Source organism: Haplochromis burtoni, unplaced genomic scaffold, assembly GCF_018398535.1.
Source record: "Haplochromis burtoni strain Fernald_Lab_line unplaced genomic scaffold, NCSU_Asbu1 Contig_522, whole genome shotgun sequence".
NCBI lineage: Eukaryota > Metazoa > Chordata > Actinopteri > Cichliformes > Cichlidae > Haplochromis > Haplochromis burtoni.
In genome coordinates, this window is record NW_024582883.1 from 213,507 (window position 1) to 231,477 (window position 17,971).

A 17,971-nucleotide genomic window follows, 5' to 3' on the forward strand; every position below is an offset into this window, starting at 1 on the left:
TAAGTTATTTATTTCATATTCTGTATAGTTTTTCATATTTATATCCTGTTCATAGCCTGTACATAGCTTGTACTCACTACAGCCTGTACATACTTATAGTTATAATAATAATAATAATAATACATTTTATTTGAGGGCGCCTTTCAGAAACCCAAGGTCACCTTACAAAAAACACAATTAATATAAGGAACAATAGTCATAAAATACATAAAGTAAGTTAAGATTACAAAACAGAGCGTGACAACAGATAAAATCAGCATTAAAGCGAATAAGCCAGTTTAAACAGATGTGTTTTGAGCTGTGTCTTAAATACGGAGAGGGAGTCAATATTTCTTAGTGCAGGAGGAAGAGAGTTCCAGAGCCGAGGAGCAGAGCGACTGAAAGCTCTGTTCCCCACAGTGATAAGGTGTGATGACGGAACAGTAAGATGAATGGCAGATGATGATCTGAGAGTGCGGGAAACAGTGGTGATATGGAGCAGGTCACACAAATATGAAGGAGCAGATTTATGGATACACTTGTATGCAAGAAGTAAGATTTTAAAATTTATCCTGGCTTCTATGGGCAACCAGTGAAGCTGCTGAAGAACTGGGGTAATATGAGCACCTAACGGAGTACAAGTTATGACCCGAGCTGCAGAATTTTGAAGAAGTTGGAGTTTATGAAGGGACCTTTTAGGGAGACCAAATAGGAGGGAATTACAGTAATCAATACGGGATGTAATAAGACTATGGACAAGGATTATAGAATATTCACAACATACTTCATACCGTGTACATTATAACATACCATAATAGACCCATTTCTATAATATACTTACATTTCGTTGCCCTGTACCTGTGACATGTGCAATGACAATAAAGTTGAATTCTATTCTATTCTATTTTTAGTAGACACATTTGAAACTCCCATGTCACTGCTTTCTCCATGTATCACATTGACAAACTAGTATTTCAGCCTTGCCTGCCCACCTGGCAGCATGACATACCCCATCAGCCTGTTAAAGTTGTGTCAGTCTCAAAGCCATTTCATTTGCACCGTAGAGAGGAACAGCAATCAGCACGTTTCTTATCTCTCATAATAAACAGACATTTAACCAGTTGGTGTAGCATGAAAGAACTTCTTTACACGAGTATGGCAGCTAATACATGTGTCACTGAACACATTAGAAATATAGACGCCTATGGATTTAAACGTCAATACGTAAATAGAAATTGTCAGTTAAACACTTGTTTAAACCACATCTAAAGCAAGGCTGGACTGAACCAGGTATGAAAGACAAGTCATGCTAAACAGACACTAGTAAAGCTGGCTGTAGGCAGTCACCAGTGACAGTTAATGTAATGAATTCATGTTATTACTGGTTTACCAAAGTCTCTGTGTTTTTACAGTGGAAAATGCTGCTTCAACCAAGTGAGTGTGTGAGGAAGAACATCTTTTAAGTGCTCTGCATGCTGTTTACTATTTTACAAAATGAAAAGATTGCCATGTCATTAAAACAGTGCATTGCTAGCTCCAAGCTAACCCTTTCATGGGTAACGTTGAGCTAGTATCGAGGCTTTCACTTGACAGGATACATGTTAGAGTGAATCTCTAAATTCTACTGCATCATTGTTGCATTTCCTTCTTAACGTATCGAGGACAGTTATTTGTTTAGTGGATTTTTATCCATGTGAAACAATAAAAGACAGATCTACATCATTTGGTCACAAAACACATCTGTACACATGTAGCATCATGTAAATATCTGCACAAAACTTCTAATTAAGGCACCTCCCTGCTTTTCCTTCAGTACCAATTGAAAACAAAAGCTCACATGTAATGTCCCCATTAATTTTAGAGGTTTTTAAACAGACATTGGATCTATACGTAGCTGCTGAAGTTCTCTTTTCATGTGGGGAAACATCCTTCCAAAACAAATTGATGTCTTAAGGTTGCATGAACCTCCTAAACAGTTTAGTGCAGGCTCCACTGGTTAGTTTGCAGTTTGAAGCTGAATTGCTACAGAGCAGTTGTGACGTTCATGGTCAAAGTTGGGTTACATCAATAGTAGCAGACATCAAGTTAAAGTTTTGTTGATTAGATTAACTCAGTGATTTCCACATGTCTAGTAGGCGTGATGACTCATTTATGTATTGCTGAATGCTGTGTGGCAAAATCCAGAAAGAATATCAGCACAGGTCAGCTGATCACAGGCACTTGTCTCCATGCTTCATTACTGATCTTAGGGTTCCCATACTAATCTTTGCCAGGCTGGTCAGCTTGGCAAAGTTGAACTGGTGATAATAGCCAGCCAGCCCCAAGAACCACCTCACCTCTTCTTTGGTGTTGGTTTACATCCTAACATTATTGTTTTCAATTGTGCTTCAAACACAATGAGAAATAACACAAGGAAAAGGTAATGATCATGCTTTAATTTTGTACTGAGGCTTTTATGCATGCAGGTGCAATAAAGAGAAGAGATGGTATCAAAAACATGCATTCAGTAATTACAAAACATTTCGGTTCATAGAAGTAGTAAGAGAGGTGGTGGGACTGCATCTTTAAGCAAGTACTGTAAATCCAAGACGAGCTAGCTACCAAAGAACTGTCCACGTCTGTTCACTCACTGGTTTCTCCGTTTACGTGAAAAGGGAAAGACCATCTCTGAGTTGAGGAGGGGGGGCTAAGGGTACATCTGACTAACAAAGTTTATCAGAGTTTTTTTTTTAATTGTCTCTTGAATCGTGTTAACTAAATTGTGTATTGGTGTTTTTGTGTAAAAGCCTCAGAAGGGGTAAATAGATGCTAGTGTGCAAAAGTATTTGATATGTAACTTAACTAATAACTGCTTGCATATGTGACGACCCTTTTGGCTTATGTGTGTCTTGTTTGCAGGCGTTGGAGAGGCGGAGTTTGCGTTTACAATCAGTGACACCAAATGCCACCAGGCGTTTGGTTTGGCTTTTAACACCATTACATGCGCCATTTTCCCACCCATGCACTCCCTCACTCTGCTGATGGTACTGACTACACACACCACAGTTTGTGTTTTTTGACAGTAGGTTTTCTTCTGTTTTATTTATTAATAAATAAATAAAGTAGTCTGGAAACCTTCCTAATCATGTCTGGGTTTTTTGTCATGGCCGTGCGGCCCGGTTTGTGACACACAGTTTTTTCTGGGGAGGAGCTTAAGCTTTATACACCTGGGTTGATGCAGGTGAGGGATTGTTCAAGGTGACCCTGTAAGAAGAATGGCCGTCGACCAAGCCTTTGGTTTTTGTTTCAGTTGTTCTTAGGTCCTTTTGAACAGCTTTCAGTAGTGATGGCCAAATTAAGTTTTTCTCGAGCATTGAAGCTTGTATTGAAAAAGGTTCAATACTCTACTTTTAACACAGTGTCTTTTGTGACATCTGCTGGGCAAAAATATGAAAAGCAGCTTGAATTAAACTGCTTCATTATGATTTGACAGCTTCAGTTTAAGATCATGTAATTGTGTGATACCGGGCCATTGTTGTGGTGTCTGTTTGATTAAAAAATCTTTTTAATGCATAAACCTTTCTTGTTTAAACATGTGCCATGCTGTGGTCTCCTTTGACTTCTTGACATTCGTAAAAATAACAGACTAAAAAAACCTTTTATATATAACAACGTGCACACTCTCATAGTAGGTTGGAGTGTGCTTGTGCGGTGAGGTCTCTGCTTCCTCGTGCTTTTGTAATTAACCAGTGGACAGGTACATTGAGATATATTATAACGTATGTCTATAGTGTATTTTTATGTACGTTTTGGACCTGGGGGCAGAATTGTTTATGAACTAGTAAAATAAAAACATAACATTTAATTTTTTATCAGGAATAGGCAGAGCATCCTCTCTCCCTTCCGACTCCATGATGAATATGAGGCACTGTCATGGTCTGGCAGTCCTCGCCGGTCGACCTGCCCGTTGTGTCCGTGTGTTGTGTTTTGTTTTCTCGACTCCAGTCCTGATTCCCCGTTTTCCTGTTTGTGTGTTTCGGAGAAACCATCATCACTCAGGCCACTCAAAGACAGACTCCACTCAAGCCCTGCACTACTTCCAACCTGTTCTTCTAATGTGTGCCTTCCTCCTGCCTGCAGATATTTCTCCTGCTTGTTATTTCTGCACAGTTGGTGTGGAGCACTCAAAATTTCATTGTACATGTACAATGACAATAAAGGGCTATTCTATTCTATTCTATTCTATTCTATTCTATTCTATTCTATTCTATTCTATTCTATTCTATTCACTTCACTCATGGCTGACATCTACTGGCAACAGCGTTTGTTGCACAGCCAAATAAAGCTTATAAAATTGTCACTAATGTTGTGAGAATTACCCAAATATCCAACCTGACTCGATTTTATAGGTCTTTGTTGTTGTATGACATAATAAAAACATAATAAATATTGTGACACACTGGTGATGGCTAACCAACTGAACATTGTAGTGATGGACAAGCAGAGGAGGATGGTGGCAGTGATAGATGGAGCTATACCGACTGATATCAGAGCTCTTGAACTTGAAAAGGGCTCACCTGCAGTTTCATCAACACCACCAAGAACAAATTTCTCAGCTCAAAGTCATGTTAAAATTCAAAGTAAACTTTATTGTCATCTCTGCTATATACAGTTCAGTAATTAGAGAGATGAGACGACGAGGCTCCAGTTCCATTCAGTGCAAAAGAACAACAATAAATATAAGAAGAGTAAGAATAAATACTCTTTGAGACTGAGGTAAGGGGAGTAAATGTACACTTTGAAGGAAAAAATGGTTTAGTAACAGTCTAAAATTTACAATTGAGATTTAAAGTGACTTTGAAGTGCTTTAAAATGACAAACGTAGCAGCTTTAGTTTGCAGTATGAGTGATTTAAAGTGACCCTGACTGAAATAAAGTGATCAACATGAGCAAACTGCAAACCTGACCTTCATTGAGATGCAAGAGAAAAGAGTTCTGTTTAATAAATGGTGTTATTCATGTCATTCAACTTAAGAAAGTCCAAAAGGATCTTAAATACAAGATCCAAGAAGGAAAGGAGTGCTTCAGGAGGAAGATGGAAAACCAACTCCAACAGAAAAATGTCAGAGAAGTCTGGAGGAACATGAAACAAATCTCTGGACACTTCCAGGACAATGGAGGAGCCACAGAGTCTGCTGGCCGGGGGTGGGCTAACGTCTTGAATCTGTTTTTTAACAGATTTGACAATGGCCCACTGATCACCTCTCCCACTCCCCAGGTTCCATTAACCCCCCTCCATTTGCCGCCGCCCCCTCCCGGTGCAATGCCATTGTCACCTGAGCTCTCCTCTCACCACAACTCTGCTTCACCCCTATCCACACATCTATCCACAACAAAGCGAGCCCCACCCCCCACTCCAGCCCAGCCTCACATCTACTTCACAGCTGATCAGGTGAGAAATCAGCTCAAGAGGACGAAGGCAAGGAAGGCAGCAGGTCCGGATGGAATCTGCTCCAGACTGCTCAGGGACTGTGCAGACCAGCTCTGTCAGGTGGCCCTGTACATCTTCAACCTGAGCCTGGAGAGGGTTCCTGAACTGTGGAAGACTTCCTGTGTGGTTCCAGTGCCAAAAATCGCACACCCCAGGGAGCCCAACCACTTCAGGCCTGTTGCCTTGACTTCTCATCTGATGAAGACCATGGAAAGGCTCATCCTGCACCACCTTCGGCCACTGGTGGGCTCAGTGTTGGACCCCCTGCAGTTCGCCTACCGTTCTGGAATTGGGGTGGATGACGCTGTCATCTACCTGGTACACCGATCCCTCTCTCACCTAGAGCAGGCGGGGAGCACTGTGAGGATCATGTTTTTTGACTTCTCCAGTGCTTTCAACACCATCCAACCTGCACTACTGAGAGGGAAGCTGGAGGGAGCCGGAGTAGGCAAACAGCTGACTGCACGGGCCATCGACTACCTTACCAACAGACCACAGTATGTGAGGCTCCATGACTGTGTGTCTGAGGTGGTAATCTGCAGCACGGGGCGCCACAGGGCGCCACAGGGCACGGTTCTCTCACCTTTCCTGTTCAGCCTTCACACTTCAGACTTCTGTTATAATTCGGACGATTGCCATATACAGAAGTTCTCAGATGATACAGCCATCATTGGATGCGTATCAGACGGGAATGATCAGGAATACAGGGGGGTCATCAGTGACTTTGTTGGCTGGTGTGAGACCAACGTACTCCAAATCAACGCCGGCAAGACAAAGGAGATGATCATAGACTTCAGGAGGAAGTCACCCCCTGCAACACCGGTGAACATCCAAGGGAAAGACACTGAGATAGTGGACTCTTATAAGTACCTGGGTGTTCACCTCAACAATAAACTGGACTGGACTACAAATACAGACGTCCTGTATAAGAAGGGCCAGAGTCGACTCCACCTGCTGAGGAGACTGAGTCCTTCGGAGTCTGCAGGACTCTGTTAAGGACATTCTATGACACTGTGGTAGCATCTGCCCTTTCCTATGCAGTGGCCTGCTGGGGGAGTGGATGCACGGACAGGAGCAGGATTGACAAACTGGTGCGGAGGTCTAGCTCCGTGCTGGGATGTCCCCTGGAGTCTGTGGTGGTGGTTGGTGAGGGGAGGACGTTAGTAAAGCTGACATCCATCATGAACAACCCACATTACCCACTGCATGAGTCTGTGAGTGGGCTGAGCAGCTCCTTTAGTCAGAGACTGAAACACCCTCACTGCAGGAAGGAGCGCTTTGGCAGATCATTCATCCCAACAGCAGTTAGACTCTATAACTCCTCAATCACGATGTCATAAGTCACTGGACACTGTGAACATCCACGGTCACCACTTCATGCATAATGGACCCTCCATGACCTTCCAAGCTATATAGTTTATGTCTTCCATATTTCCAACTATATCCATAATCACATACTGTGTATGCTACCATTGTATATAGTGTATTATCTTACTTTTTTTCATTGGTTGTACTTATTGTATTTTTGTATTTCCTTCATATATCTGTACCTGAGCTGAGGTGACGCAAAAATTTCCCCGTTGTGGGATCAATAAAGTCTTATCTTATCTTATCTTATCCTATGTAAAGTTAAAACGTATCATACAAAAAGCATTTGACGCATTGTGACTCATTTATGTTAAGAAAAGGTGTCCTCCCTCACTAATGCTGCACTTTTGACTGGTGAGTTTGTTTTAACTCATAAAAGTGTGTTTCGTTCAAAGAATTCAATGAAATGAAATTTCTTGAAATGCTCTTTCAAGAAATTTAATCTGAACAAAAAAAAATCACCAAAACCTCTCTGAAAAAAATGTATCATCGTCTGCTGTTAAGTCAAATGATCATGTCTGTTTTTACTGTCGTGAGGACATTTGAACGCTGCATGTCCAGCATTAAAGAGAAAGGAAGCTCAAGCCACTAAAGCTCTGCCAGTGTGGGCTTCTCCGGCAGGTTCTCCGCTGAATGTGCATGTTGATGCTGAGGAAAAATCAAAAGCTGACATTGATCCACAGTTTTTGCCATTCATCTTACGCTGGTTTGTTTCGTTGACTGGTGCACTATCTTCAGATGTGTTTCTTGCATGCACAATTACACGCGCACAAGCTCATAAAATGGATGAAATTGTGGATTTGTCTGGATCATTTATGGCTACACTTGGTGAAAAAGACGCTTTTGTGTCACCCAGTAATTCTGTAAAAATGATCAGATGTGATGTTTCTGAAGTTATTCCTGCAGACATAAATTTGAATTTGAACGTGAATAGACGTGAAACGTTGATCAAACCACAGCAGAGTGATCCTTCACTGGCGTCTTGTTTTTCTTCTGTTGTAGAGGGATGGATCTAAAGACCCAGTAAGGTATTTAGTTGAAAATGGTGTTCTGTTGAAGTCTTGGTCTCTGGACTTACCTTATTCCAGGAAGGAGGGGGAGGATTCGTAGTGTTGAGTCAGCTAAATTTGTTACAAAGTTGGACCTTTTAAAGGGTATTGGCAAGTTCTGTTAACACGTTAACGCTTCTGAAATCTCTGCTTTTGTAATTCCGGATCATTTCTTCCAATACACGGTTATGCCTTTCAAGTTGCAAAATGCACCTGCACCATTTCAACGTTTACTGCAAAAGGTTTTGTTTCAAGTGAAAAACTGTGAAGCTTACTTGGATGACATACTCATTTATTTTCTGACATCGTCAGAATATCTGGAGACGCTCTCTGTTGTGCTCAGATGTTTCCACGATGTAACTGTCCCTGAGACAGTTAAAATAAAGTTGTTTATTTCACATGTTTCTGTGATAGACTCATGCTTAATTTAGTTCATTTATTTGTTGGAAAGAATTAAACATGTATTGGATAAGATGATAAAAGTGTAGCATTGATTAAAAAACCTTGGCTAAAATATGTGGTTACAAAATAATGGTTTGTTACAGATGTAAAGTGCTGTAGTTTGTATTAGGTAGAGTTTGTAATGGTCACATGAGCAGTTTGGTTGAGAGCACAACCATGGCATTGTGGGTCAGAAGCTACAGATGGGGCTACAGCACAACATGAATGTTATTCTGCATGTGGTCCAAGAGGCGCACACAGTATGGTTTTCATGTATATCGTAATGTTGCATACACGTTCTGCATTGGTAACAAGAGGACATTTTCAGTAATATCCATTATTTTGCATTTTTTCTGACTTTTGCACATTGCATTGTGGGTATGAGTGGCAACAACATCAAAACACTGCATCAAGCACTTGCATTTCCAGCACCGGTAATCATTAATTCTGCGGTTTTAATCCCTACTTGCATTTTATTTGCCCCAAAAACAGGTCTGTACAAAACGACGGAGAACACGGCAGCTCCGCACGAAGACAGACGTGACGAAGAGGCAAAAGAAAGTACGAGGAAGAAATCAAAGGAGTGAAAGGGTCAGACCCACACGAGCACAGAGTGGAGTAAGGACGTTAGCGTGCTGCCCAACTTTCATCACGCACATATTTATTATTATATGGTCCTAAGTGTGAGTGCACACACTCACAACATGTTTAGTAACTTCAGATCCTGCAACAAGCCCAGCTCCAGTTTACTTTGGTGGTTTGGACGATTCCATCTCACAGCTGCTGTTACAGGCCAACGCATCTATTTGTCCTTTCAGGTTGTAGTGTTACACAACATTTTCAGATCTAATAGAAATAAAATGAGTGTTTCATAATTTACTCAATTTATTGTCTTTATTTATAACTGGCATTATTATTTAATTCTATTATAGAATCTTACAAGAAAGAGGCAAAATTGTAAAAATCCATCAGCTTTATTAGCTGCTTCGGTGAAAAACAAATCAACAATGCAACAAAAAACCAACAACATTCCAAAACATCGTACTGGAAAACAGTTATTCATCACTTGATATTGTATTTTATGTTATGATAACTCACGTAATAACTATTAGGAGTTGGTGGTGTTTCTCTGGTGTGGTGTCACGGGGTCTGCTTCTGTTTTCAGCACAGGTAGGCGGGGTGGTGTGTCACAGGATGCTGACACACCGGCAGTGCATCAGACGTCATTTGATGAAGCGTTACTTAGGAACAGCGCGACTGACATCTGGTGTCGGAGTATTGCCACCTCCTCGAGTGGTAACGTGTTTGTTAATTCTCCGCGGTGTGCATTACGGCCAACCTATGTCTTGGATTTTGTTTGCTTACCTGTTGTCCTGTATCCTCAGCCGGATCCATCACCCGCTTACCTGTCAGCTGTTTGTGAAGCCGCATTTCCGGGATCACTACCCGAGATCAATCACAGCGTTTCTCCCACATCCCGAGAATCCTCGCCCGAGCCTGTACAGGGCTCGGGCTAACCCTAACCCTCGCCCGAGTGTGACAAGTGAGCTCTCCAACTCTCCCCATGTTTATTGCTGTTTCTTATCGGTGGTTTGGCATCTCCCCCTAAAGTTTCGTTTTTCTTTTTCTCACAGATCCACCCTGCGTGCGCGGGTAACCCCTTTCCCTCCGAATGCGTGTCCTTCTGTTCAGAGGATGAAGCCGACCCCAACTTAAGACAAAAAGTCCTATTTAAGAGATAGGACTTTAACCACAAAAGTGCCGAACCAGAAATTCTCACACAGTGCTGTGATCAGCAAATCGTGATCCACAGTGTCAAATGCAGCGGTCATGTCCAACAAGACCAGCACTGCATATTTACCACGGTCTGTCGCTATCAGGATGTCATTCATAACTTTTACGAGGGCTGTCTCCGTGCTGTGGAATGGCTTAAAGCAGGACTGAAAGATTTCTGACAATTTAGAGTCATTCAAGTAGTCCATCAACTGAGTATAAACAATCCTTTCCAGAATCTTACTAAGAAAGGGAAGCTTAGAGATGGGTCTAAAATTTGATATGACTGAACTGTCTAAGCCCGGTTTCTTAAGTAAAGGATGTATGACTGCATGCTTAAATTCCCTAGGTACTTGACCAGACAAAAGACTAGTATTAATAATGTTCAGAATGTGTGTTCCGATGATAGGAAATACCTTTTTAAGAAAACGGGGAGGAACAACTTCATTTGGAGAGCCACACGGTTTAGCATTCAACACAAGTTTCTCTAAATCAGATAAAACAATTGGTAGAAAAGCAGAGAACAGACTTGAGCAAGAACCATGCATGGCTGGGTCAGCAATAGGTAGAGTCGGAGGTCTCAAACTAGCAACCTTTTCCACAAAATAATTAAGAAACTTATTGCACATAACCGCAGAAGAGTGCAAAAGAATATAGCCTTCCGGATTAAGTACAGAACTTATAGAGTTATATAGAACACGAGGGTTATGCGAGCTGGCAGCAATAAGTTGAGAAAAATAGGAGTGCTTGGCAGCCTTTACTGCTCTCTGATAGACTTTCCAGCTAGTCTTAAGAGCTTCCATAGAGACGCACAGCCTATCTTTTTTCCACCGTCTTTCACATCTTCTACATCCTTTTCTAGCGACTCTGGTAAAATCAGTTAGCCAAGGACTAGCCTTTGGCTTGCATTGTCTGAATATAAAAGGAGCGACAGATTTACAAGCAGAATCTAAACAAGAAACTAATCCATCTGAGGTGGACAACTCAGGAGGATAAGAAATAAATTGGTCAAACAATATGGAGAACCGCTTGGCGGTATCTGAGCCAAAAGCACGATAACATCGAGCAGGTACAGCACGCTTAAGAACAGGACTTCAACGCTCATGTTGGCTGTTGTGGAAAAATAATTTGAGAATCGAAACCAAACTGATTTTCTGAGATTTATTGAACGAACGTTAAAAACTTTGCAAAGTGATCAATAATAATAATAATGGGGTTTGTACCAGCATTGAGAAAAAGACAAGATTCCTTCCTCAACTCAGTGGCTGGGGGTGAAATTCTCACCATCATGACACCAGCTTGATAATGAAGTTTGCCATGGTCTTGAGCAAAGCTTACAGTCAGTTCTTTTCCCGTCTTCACACTCGTTGTACAAAGCATTAGTTAGCACATGGTACATTAGCATTAGTTGTTCTACTGCATAAAGAGAGCTTTAAAACTTTATTTAAATAAGTTGTTCATTTATGTGAGACATCTTTATCAAATGTTATATTTAAATCCATCAGCCAATGTTTCTAATTTACTGACTGTTTATGTAAAAGAACTATTAGCAGCAGTATATCAGGGATGAAGGTACAACATGCATCACCAAACATCACACACACCCTCCTTTTGTGCCATTATATTTTGCCATGTAATGAGGCTCGCGCTTGGTGTTGACTCTCACTGCGGTAGAGTATCCCTTTCTGTTCCTGTTCCAACACACAGTGGTGCTTTTGTGTAGCTTATCTGCGTAGTCAATTTAATTAAAAACGAAATAATAGACAGTGTGTTATTTCATAGTGTCATTTTCACGTGCTTTATCCAAAGTACACTCTCTGTTACATTCACAGTATTCACTCACTGTTTCTTTTGTTAGCTTACCTCAAAGCTGACTTGCTAGAGGTACGGCCTCTTCACCTGTCCCTCCTGCAGTTTCCTGCTCAGTGTGTCAGATGTTTAGTTACTCCTCAGCCTCCTCTAGCAGTAATGATACTTGTAATGAATGTAGCCTGTTTGCAGTTTGGGCTAGAATCACTGAATTTGAGAGTTGGCTTCGCACCTTCAACAAAACTGTAGCTAGCCAGGCCCCTGTAGCTGGTGCAGCTGAAGGTAGCGTAGGCCCTGTTAGCTCTCCCCCGGGTGATTATTCTTAGCAGCCAGGAAAACAGTATATCAGGGTCCCGGGTCAGTGACCCATCATTTTGAGTTCATGGTCTTTTGTGATTTCTTTGTGTTGTACCGTTAGTTACATCAGATTAAAACTTTGGGTGTAAGATTCAGATAATTTTTTATTAAAAGCTCGACATTTTAAATGAGAATAAGAAAGAAAAGTATGTCTCTGTGCCCACTTTCCCTGTTCATGCCCTATCGGCCCCCCTGGCTAAACTTTGCTAGACCCGCCCCTGCACAGTTACGTCAGCTGCGTAGAAAAAGATCCTGGTGTAGAAAGTAATATTAAATACATTCTAACAACAGCTTGTCAAGCTTAAACGTGCTGCTGTTGTTTCCTCTTTCTGGTGCAAAGTGGGCGATAAAAAAAACAAGAGAGACGGAGTTGCGACAGAAAAGCCGATCAGCTGATCATTGATTAGTTTCGCGATTGAAGTAGCAGCAGGAGAGAGAGAGAGAGAGAGACATATTGTTTGTTAAGCTTAACGCAGGAATGCTTTACAAACATTCAGAGATGGACTTACACACTTGCTTTACTTCTCTCTGGGATCACTTTCACGGAGATGAAATCCCGGTTTGGCTCCAAATGCTCAACCAGACCCCCGAGAGGTCTTGCACTCCACAGCCGCTCTTTCACGCATACTTCACGCATACTCTTTCATGCATACTTCTCCGACGTGCTAAGGCAGGGGTGCCCAATCCCAGTCCTCGAGAGCTACTATCCTGCAGCTTTTAGATGCATCCCTACTCCAACACAGCTGAATCAAATGGTTTGATTACCTCTTCAGCATGCCTTCGTGTTTGGCAAAGGCCTGATAACAAGCCATTCATTTGATTCGGGTGTGTGGGAACAAGGATACATCTAAAAGCTGCAGGACGGTAGCTCTCAAGGACCGGGATTGGGCACCCCTGTGCTAAGGTTATGAGCTGAGTTATGCCATGTCGCAAGTTTCTGAGGTGCTCTTTTTTTTCCCTTTGTGCCTGTCCCATTTGGTTCTTTAGCCGTCAGAATCGTTGTCTGAAGACCAACAAGGAGACCCAATGGATTTACTTTGCCAAATGGATCATCAAGGCCTTGCTTATTGGTCCATTTGATCGACCTTTGTTGTTATTGTTTATTTTATTTTATTTTCAGTTGTTACAGACGGGACAGACATGAGTGAGGGATAGGAAAGGGAGAGAGAACGATGAAGGAAAAGAAAAACAGAAGGGAAGAGGGACAGTGAGAAAGGGCACTTAAAAAGAGAAAGAAGAGAAAAAAATCTCCTGGATCACCTGTTGAGAGAAAAAGAAAAGAAAACAAGCAAAAACAACAGAGCAACATACTAAACACAACACCATCACATTAATCTAGCTGAGTGTAAACAGCAGTAAATGCTAAATATTGAATGTTGTTTTGTAGCACGCAGGACCGACAGCGCACAATATGCTTGGAAATAGCAGCCAATAAAGGTGTAGTTTATGTCTATGGACAGTGAACACCTGTGTGCACACCTGTGTGGATCAGCACGCTTGTATTCAAAAGGTTTCCCCATGTAATGGTCTGCTAGAGGATGTAGAGAGCCATAGCCCCGCCCCCCAGGGCATGAAGCAGGCATGGAGGAGATCCAGGCTCCAGACATCCAGAGGCCCCAGAGTGCGAGAGCCCAAGGAGGACCACCGGAAGGGCATCCGTGCCACCCTCCTGGGAAGAGCTGAGGAGAGCCCCAGATGCTGAGGTGCTCTTGTGATATTTATGGACTGGATTACATTTTGTTTTTATTTCTCTGTGATATCCGATCCAGTAATTTACGTCAGTATCGGACCGATACCGATACGCAATATTGAATCGGTCCATCTCTAGTTGAGACATTGCAACCTTGTACTATCCTTTGTCACCGAGTACACGTGGTATTCAGAAAGATACTCAGCTTTGTGTATATCCACAAAATACACAACTACATCATTTGATGGCTTTCGATAACGTTTGGCACATGATTTTAAAGTTTTTCAGATTCCTGGCACATCTTTTGAAGTAACTATGTTTACTTTTAAAATGCATAGTTCACCTAATCAAGGGGCCAAATTTACAAATAAGTGCAGGATAGTGGCTCAAGAAATTGTGTTTGGGTTTTAGTAGACTCTCTGGAAACAAACACTTTCTTGAATCTCAATATTCTTGGATTATAAAGTCAAGATAAGCTACCTGTGACAGTGAGATCTTTTGTACACGAATCATTTCAACTATGTCTTTAAGCTGGAGCATTAACTTTCGTACGTCATCCTTTGGGTTTTGGACTTTATCACCATTTTTACCTGCAGCAACCTTAACAAACTCCAGTTCTGAATGGCTTGACCTGAAAGCTTGGTTAAAATTGGGTTGACAGCACACGGCTTTGTTAGCGCATCAGCTCCTTTGTACTTGAACTGTTTAATGCGTCAGTTCAAAAGTGCACATGTAAGTCGCTTCTTTTCCTTAATGCAATACTTCAGGTACACTGCAATGTCGTAGGCTAAGACACCCTCAAACATGTCGTGGCCTAAACCAGGTTGGCAAACATGAAAAGATTTCAAAGTATTAAAAACAGAGTTTATCCCTTTGATTTCTTGACTGCCTTCAGTTTGTAGATTGTCCACAACAGAATTGTAGCTTTCAGATGTGCGCTGCGGATCACATGCATTTACATCATAACTCTGAAACTCACTTTGTGTGATTTCATAGTATCTGTATTCAGCGCGACTGAAGTTCTCAGTAAACCCACCAACGTTGTATGAAACCAAATTATCCCCAGAAATACAAGACAAAGCTGCTTTGACTGTTTCATCACCAGAAATGATACCACTTTCCTCCAAATCTCTTAAATCTTCTAACATTTTTGAGAAAACCTTTGTTCTTCCAAATTTTTATTAAGGTCATTCTCTCCACATAGTAAGATAAGAGACATGTGATCAGTACTGGACCACACATGAGCAGGCAGATTTGCCACAGACAGACAGACTCCAACCACTTTGTGTTTTTTCTTAGCAAAGCCAAGAGGATTAACAATTTCAAATACATCCTGGGACAGAATTAGCTTCAGGCATCCTGGATTTTCAATGAAAAACTTGTCAGACTTTTCCATTACTTATGTCTCCAAAAGCATTCGAGTCAGTTTCACCAGACTGCTGTGACACTGAATTTGTCCATAATTCTGATTTTAATAAGCTGCTGTGTTTGTTTCTTTGGTATGTAGAAGGAAATCCTTGGCGTCAAATTTCCAACATTTCCTGACGTTAATTCTTTAGGCTTCAGTATGTTGTTCTCAGTGGACTTAATACAATCACAGATTTTAGCAATAGCATCATCTCTTAGGCACAAGTCATTTTTTAAAAGTGACTGTAGTTTACCTAAAGCATAATCCTGGCCCAACTCGTGCACATTTTGCATCTCTTGAGCAATTGCCTGTATTATTGAAGCTGGAGGAAGAAGCAAAACAAACACATTCCTAAGGAAGGCCTCACTGAAATTCTGTGGCACTTCAGAAGTTTGTTGTTGCCTCAATTAAGCTCTGGGGAGCATCTTCACATGCAAATAAAGCGGTGGGGGTGGCTGTAGCTCAGGAGGTAGAGCAGGTCGTCTAGTGATCGCAAGGTCGGTGGTTTGATCCCTGGCTCTCTAGTCTGCATGCCAAATGTCTTTGGGGCCCAAGTTGCTCTCCGATGCATCCATCGGAGTGTGAATGATAGTTATTGAGCACTTAAAAGCATAGAAAACAGTGCTAATGTGGCGTGTTGTATACCGCGTTCCAAATTATTATGCAAATTGTGTTTAAGTGTCATAAAGATTAAATATGTTTTTCAATTAAAGTCATGGAGAGCATTGTGCCTCAGAGCTCTTTGGTTGACTGAAATCAATCCCAGACACCTGTGATCATCAGTTTGCCAGCTGAGCCCAATTAAAGGAAAAACTAAAGAAGGATGTTCCACATTATTAAGCAGACCACCGTTTTCAAGCAATATGGGAAAGAAGCAGGTTCTCTCTGCTGCTGAAAAGTGTGAAATAGTTGCATACCTTGGACACGTAATGAAAACCTCAGATGTTTCTCAAAAGCTTAAGCATGATCATCTCACTATTAAGAGGTTTGTGGCTGACTCACAGCACACACGGGCACAACGAGCAAGGTTTCTGCCAGAAAATACATCAGAGAGCAGATTTTATTCTATTGTGTATAATATTCTTTTTATTTTGTATAGTATGTTATTCTGTTTATCTTATTCTATTCTATTGTTTTTCTCTTTTTTCTCTTAATTTTTTACTGCTCTTGTACTTTCTGCTGTGAACAATCATATCTTATCTTTTCTTTAATTATCAACATTGGCTGATGGATTACAGTGGCTGTACATAATGTACATTTGTGAGGTTTATTCGTAAAATAAAATTCATGAAGCCATTACTACGGTGGCCCTGAGAGGCCAAACGGACTGCAACTTCAGAAAACACTTGCAAAAAGAAAACCGCTGAACATTGGAATCTGAACATTGTCCAAACTGGTAGTGAGAATGTCCATATCAATGTTCTTGATGTTGCGGAACGAGATGAGACGGGTTGGCTTGGTAGAAGAGCAGCAGAGAGTGAGGTTAAATGAAAGGAGGAAGTGGTCAGTTATGGGGATTTCAGTAGCAGAAAGATTCGAGGGAGTAAGACCAGAACAGCAGACCAAGTCCAGGGTGTGTCCTTTAGAGTGAGTGGGGAAGTCGATAAATTGTTTAAATTCAGAGCCTTCGAGACAGGAGGAAAAGTCTCTGGTGAGCAGAAGGTCATTATTGTCCATGTGAATGTTTAAATCTCCCACCAAGATCACATTTGGGGAGAGAGATGAAAGATGGGTTAGTAGATTAGCAAAGTCACTGAGGAAGACAGGGTTAGGTTTGGGGGGACGGTATACAGTAGCTATGATGGTGGGAATGGGTCCAGTCAGCTCACATGCAAGGACCTCTAGAGAACTAAAGGTATCAACGTTAACTGGCAGGACTTTCAAGTGCTGACGAAAGAAGATCGCGAGACCACCCCCACGACCTGAGCAGCGGGGTTTAGAAAAGTAAACAAACCCCAGAGGAGTCGATTTGTTTAGCTGAGAAAAGTCATCAGGTTGTTGCCAGGTTTCAGTTAAGCAGAAAAAGTCAAACTTACGGTCAGATAGGAGTTCTTGGATGAGAGGTCCCTTACTTGTCAATGAACGAATGTTTAGAAGACCGAAGTTGAGTGGAGTATTTTCTTTTTTGCTAATCGCGGTGGGCGCCCTGGGCAGGTGGGCTAGAGATTGATGGTTGGCAGCCCGATCAGGGTTCCTGCGAGGGCGGCGAGTAGCAGACCAGAACGATTTAGTTCAATGCGGGACCCGCGATGGATGTATCTCCGGCGAGGCTGGAAAGTGAGGATGGTAGACGAGCGTCAGGAGAATCCAAAATAGTGTGGACCAGCTCAGGAACATCTTGGCCCACATGTTGAATTATGTGGAGGAAAAGGAGCTGGCCGGAGCAACAAACAGGTAGGCTAAAATAGCTCAAACAGTTAAGCTAGTGCAGCTCACTGAGAAGAAGACGTCAGAGCACATTCAGCTGAAATAGCAGATGTTGAGGACAAGTGTTGCAAATCAATCCCTGGCAGAGATCGATCTGGTCCTGAGTGTGAACGTTCCTGTTCATTCAAGTCTGAAGCCAAATAATCGAAAATGAAAATGTACCAGTGAGTAGCGGTAGCCAGGCGCGGCGGCAGCCAGGC